Below are 5,898 nucleotides of genomic sequence, written 5' to 3' on the forward strand. Positions count from 1 at the left end.
GTATTATGCTAACCTTTCTCATATAATTCCCCATAAAATTACATATATGTCAAGTTTTCCTAAGTGTTTGACATAGGCAGTGAAAGATGTGAACTCTGAGAAAAGAAAATCCATGAGAAAAAGTAGTATACCTGGGTCAGATCACTGGAGGGGAATGATTTTCCAAAACATTGCAGAAATTTGGAGTTCAAAAAGAATAATCAAAGATGGTGGATCAGAAAGAAACAAACTTAATCATTCATCAAATCATGTTCAAACTGCTGAAATAAGCCAGAGAATATGCAAGACATTGTAGAAATGAGGATTGAGTTTTTTTTAATATTTATTTTTTAGTTTTCGGCAGACACAACATCTTTGTTTGTATGTGGTGCTGAGGATCGAACCTGGGCTGCATGCATGCCAGGCGAGCGCGCTACCGCTTGAGCCACATCCCCAGCCCAAGGATTGACTTTTAATTAGAAAAAATAGACACTGAAACACTATAACAGACCACCTTCCAAATGCTGTTAGGGTGCTCGATTAGGCAGCACATATACTAAAATTGGAACGATACAGAGAAGATTAGCATGGCCCCTGCGCAAATGCTGTTAGGAAAATAAATAAATTCTAATTATTCAAAAGGGATAAAATTTCTCTTTCAAACATAGGTAAAATTAAGAGTTTTAGATAAATATATTTAGGAAACTTATTACCATGAATACTAGGCTACAAGATGTGATAAAAGTAGTTATTCAGAAACAAAGGAAACCATGCCAAATGGAAACACCGATAAATATATATAGCAGGAAAGGAAAGATGTTTTGAGTTGAAAATATATGAATATAAAAACAATTTTATTTATCTCATAATTCTTATATAGAACTGGCTTTTTAAAAGCAAACAAGTGCTAAGATGTAGGAATTTAAAACATTTGTAGAACGGATGTAAAAATGATACTATAAGGAACAGAATGCAAGTAAAAGAAGCTCATTGGATGGTGAAGTGTGTAGAGTGAAATAGAAAACATAAAAAAGGAAAAGTAGAAGAAAATAGTTCAAAATGGAAATATTAAGTTGGAGTTGAAAAGTGAGAAGTGAGAAACAGGAACTGGTTTGCATAAGTGTCAGCTGTGAAATGCAAACTGTGAATAATGAAATGTTAATCGAGTATACAAGCATATCTTCAGCTCTAGAGAAACTAAGTATAATAAAAATAAAAATTTTAAAATGAGTTCACCTTAAAAGCTAACATATTCTACTCTCTAAAGTAGAAAACAATACCTGAATATTTGAAATAAATACATTATAATGGATTCTAAGAGTAGAACTTCGTAAAGATTGGTTTATATAATTCCTGATTGAAAATCAGCAAATCAAACACATGACTATAAATGTATAGGATAATCATTAAAATGGAATATCTAGAAGTAAATTTCTTCATGGTAACAACAAAATAATTCAAAAAATGCCCAGTGAATGAATAACTTCCACAAATTAGTATAAAACAGAGAGAAATATAGGTAAATGATATGATAGCAATTTAAATACATGAATTATTTGATGAAAATCATTAATTAGTTTCTGGAAACAAATGTGAAATGTGAAGTTGTATGGATAGGTGTCATGAATATATGCTTTTTCCTAATAATTAAAAAGAGTCAATCACAAACCTCATTTATTCGAAAATTTCAATGTGCTTTAAGTGATAATTAAAACTGTTCAAATTTCAATAGACATATACAACAAAGGCATATTTTAGTTGAAAACTTCATTTATCAAAGTATTATAATATGAAACACTAAACATTTTTAGATGTCTTAAAGGAAAAGTGATTATAAAGAACCTCAGATATTTCACTTTAATACTTTGCCTACATGACTGCATAAGGATTTTATCCTTAAAAAAAACCCTTTTCCTGTCAATGTTGCTGCAGTGATTATAAAATCACTTATTTTATGGATACCTAATGAATGTTTAGGGAATGAATCATTAAGCATACCTCATCAGGATGGTTGGACGTACCACCATGGTTTAACTTCTGCCTCACTTTCAAAATATCACAGTAGGAAGAAAACATTCTCTGCCTTTGTAAATCTCTCCGATAAGGTTGTGAAATCCCCTCCCACTCCAGACTGGGTTAACTTGGGCAAGTTACACAACATATTCTTTTTTACTTTATCTTTATCTTTGAATAATTCTGAGATTAAACCATGTAATCATGCTATGCACAAGATTGGCACATAGGTACTTTCCAGAATTATAATTCTGTTTTCTAAAATACCCAGGCTATATGTATCAAGTTTATAAGTAGTTTGTTTTTCTATATACAGTCTTCTTTTCAACCATATGTCCTTGTAGATACTGTTTTCCTTGGCCATGAAACTTACAAATTCTTGGATCATCATGAATTTCTATTGATTTTTAAAGATTCAGATACTTTTATTAGATCCTCATTAATTTTCATTTTAAAACACTGCTTTGAAAATTATTTAATACACATTTAATTATTATTAGTTTAGCAAATAAATATATTTATTTACTAAATAAATAAAGTAACATTCTACATGTTTCTTCTTGATAGGGAAGGGAAATACTGATTCTTATTATATCTCCATACAAAAATGAATCACCATATACCTTGCATCTCCCTCCAGCCACAACACCCATTACCCATTTCATATCCTCGCCAAAGAACACAATTTATTTCCATTGCTGCATGACCCAGTCCTTACTTACAACCTCCATTCCTATAACTTTTCTCACAGCCTCTGTCATCAATCATCTTCATTGTTATTAATGGCCTTCATAGTGGTTGCCAAAACTATAAAAAAATTCTCAGTCTTAAACCTCTCAACAGTATTTGTCATAGTTGGCAATTCCCTTTAATAATGTCCACTGTACTTTTGGATGCACTAATATCTCTTGTTTCCTGCTATCCAGTGGCTGCCACTTATTCTAAATGCTTCATCCACTTCATCTCCATGTAAGTGTCTGAGTGCCTCCATACTGCTCCTTGCTAACTACAATGCCTCTTCAGCAAATGTCAGAGTACTTTATCTTGAGGTACCATCTATGTTGTGAAGAAACCCGAAATTCAAACCTCTAGAATTTTTCTAGAGCCAACTCAGTACATCCACTTGGTTATTTAAAAGGACTTTCACATGTAATATAGGCAAAACTTTAATTTAAACTTGACCCTATGCCACAGCCATTTCTTTCATCAAGTTCTTCAAGTTTAAATCATTCTATGTATCTCCCACCATGTATTTTGTACACCAGCAATTCCTGTTGGCTTTTTTTTTTGAAAGCTTTTTCCAATTCTGAATACATCTTCCTTCCTCTCCTAACAAAGTCCTAATATAAGTCCTTAGTTTCTCTACTTCTAAAATATTTAATCAGGTTTCTATTAAGTTTCTCTGTATTTATTTGTATACTCTCTCTCCTCTTTTTCAATATTATAGCCAGAGATATTTAAAAATCCAAAACATCTCAAGCTCCTATCTACAATTGACTCTCCAATGGCTTTCCTCCAGAGTTAGAATAAAATTTATGATCAACTCTAAGACCTACCAAAAATTATAGCCCATAATTTTTCACTTAAAATATGCATTTTGAAATTACAGCAGGACTTCTCAAAGGGTACAGAGGCTGAGGAAATTTTCATATGATACACTGACGACCCCCAACTTCTCTTTGTTCTCTTTCCTGTGATTATTTGCCTGACAAAAATTGCCAGAATGGTTCTTTGTTTTTGCCACCATGGTTACAATCTTCCTTTCACTTTACAAAGAATGTCCTGCCACCACCACTTGAAAAAGAGATTTGCTCAAGGGTTTCACAAACTTCTGCTGTATTATTCTAGAGGACTTGTGAATGAAGACCCCTTTATCAAGTATTGTGCTTGGGTTCTTTTTTCCTGGTATCCCTAACACATACATACTTACGTGCTTTTTTTTGAAAGCCTTTTCCAATTCTGAATACAAATTTCTCTCTCTCTCTCTCTCTCTCTCTCTCTCTCTCAGTGATTTTATGTATATATAAAAAATCTATATCCCATATGTATGGAACCCATAACTATATTTAAAATTAGATGTCCATATACTTACAGTTATAGTAACTGATAGGTGATACAATGGCATTGGAATTTTCAATGTTCTGTTGTATGTTAGAATGATCTGATTTCAAATAGATCGTAACATCATTACTTTACCATAACTTTGCCTCTTTAATCTATTAACCATTTTCAAACAATGTATACTCCTTACGGAATATTTTAAGAGTAAAATAGCTAAATTCATAGGTAAATAATATTTAGTGTAACAGCCCATTGTTTTCATTCAGGCAAAAACTTGTGAGAAGTGTGGTAGATATAGAGCTTCAATAAAGGGATGCTGCCAGCTGTGGGGAGGGAGCAGCTGAGGTACATCCTGAAAGAAATATCAGCTGGAGGTTGTTTGTCTCCCTCCCTCCCCACAGAATCTGCTTCTGGAGATTTTAAACAGTAAGAGGTTGTATAGGAGTGGCCTGAGAAAGCAGATAAGAAATAAGAATTTGGAGTTACATTACTCACTGTTCAGATTAAATGAGGACTCCATCACTAATAATAGGTAAAATAAAGACTTTTTGCTGAGACTTCAATGATTAAAAGTCTATCAATGGTGAATTGGAGTCTTGTCCACTTGATATATATGCTAATGTATATGTAGTATCAGAACTTTGAGATGTAAGTAGAAAAGAGCAGGTACAAGTTCTCCAGAATTGAGTTCTTATTGAAAATTATCTTTATCAAATGGATAATGAACAGCTAAGGGGAGTATTAGAAGACTGAAGATCAGTTGTGAAATCCTGAAGCCCTCTTTGCCAACATACAAAGGAACTCTCATTTTAGACTTTGGATAGTGGAGAAAATGAGTACTAAGCCTAGCAGTTAAATGTCATATTGCCTGACATTAAAAGGAACAAACAACAACAACAAAAACAGTTAACCCAAGTAGATGCAATGTATCCTGATTGGGAACATGTGGATTTTGACTTTCATATTGTCCTGAATTTCTCTGAGCTACATTTATCAAGAGCTACCACTCCCAAGAGACAAGGGCAGAATTGGTAGTACCTTTGTAGATGTAAAATTTCTAGGGGAAGTAAGTCCAATTGCATATCTGTTTGAATCACAATATGATCCCTGAAGAATCAGATGGATCCTGGTGGATAATTGCACACTATGTCAAACTCAACAAGAAGCTACCATGCGTGAGATTCTTTTTTTGGTACTGAAGTATATTGATATTTGTAAGATGTGTAGTATGAACTCTTTGATTTGACAAATGCATTGTGTTATATCCCAAGTATTTAAAAAATCAGAAATAGTTTGTATTATTTTATAATCAACCAAAACATATCTTTATTATTTCACCTTTAGTTATGTTAATTCCCTTGTGCTCCATAAAAGTATATACTGAAGATATCTGAACTATCTTTTCTCATGGAACATCACCTTGATTTATTATCATGATGAGATAATTTTTGATATGGCTTAGTGAACAAAAGGTGGCTAATACAGAGTGGTTTTAGTCAGACACATGTGTTCCAAAAGGTGGAAGATTAAACCTATACAAATTAAGAAGGTTACTACTATCCAAGTTTTGGTGTTTAGTTGTCGAGTTGTCTAGTATATGCCAGGACATCTTCAAAGCAGAAGATGAATATTTTAATTTGAACTTTGTACCATAAAAAAAATCAAAATGTCTCATTGATCTCTTTGGGTTCTGGAGAGACTATATTCTACCCCTAAGTATAATTGCCTAGACCATATATTACCTGATGCAAACAATTCCTACTTTTGAATGTGGCCTAGAGTAGGAATTTCTCTTGCAGCAAGGCAATGTTTCAGACCCTTAGTTTTCTTTGGTACTTAGGATCT

General features: G+C 32.9%; 1 non-coding gene across 1 annotated transcript; it reads left to right on the forward strand.

The window, feature by feature from the left end:
• Positions 1-511: 511 nt before the first annotated feature.
• LOC114083896 (U6 spliceosomal RNA) lies at positions 512-616 on the forward strand. The gene has a single exon (XR_003581226.1). It is a non-coding gene; the product is annotated as a U6 spliceosomal RNA (small nuclear RNA).
• Positions 617-5,898: the final 5,282 nt, after the last annotated feature.

Source organism: Marmota flaviventris, chromosome 15, assembly GCF_047511675.1.
Source record: "Marmota flaviventris isolate mMarFla1 chromosome 15, mMarFla1.hap1, whole genome shotgun sequence".
NCBI lineage: Eukaryota > Metazoa > Chordata > Mammalia > Rodentia > Sciuridae > Marmota > Marmota flaviventris.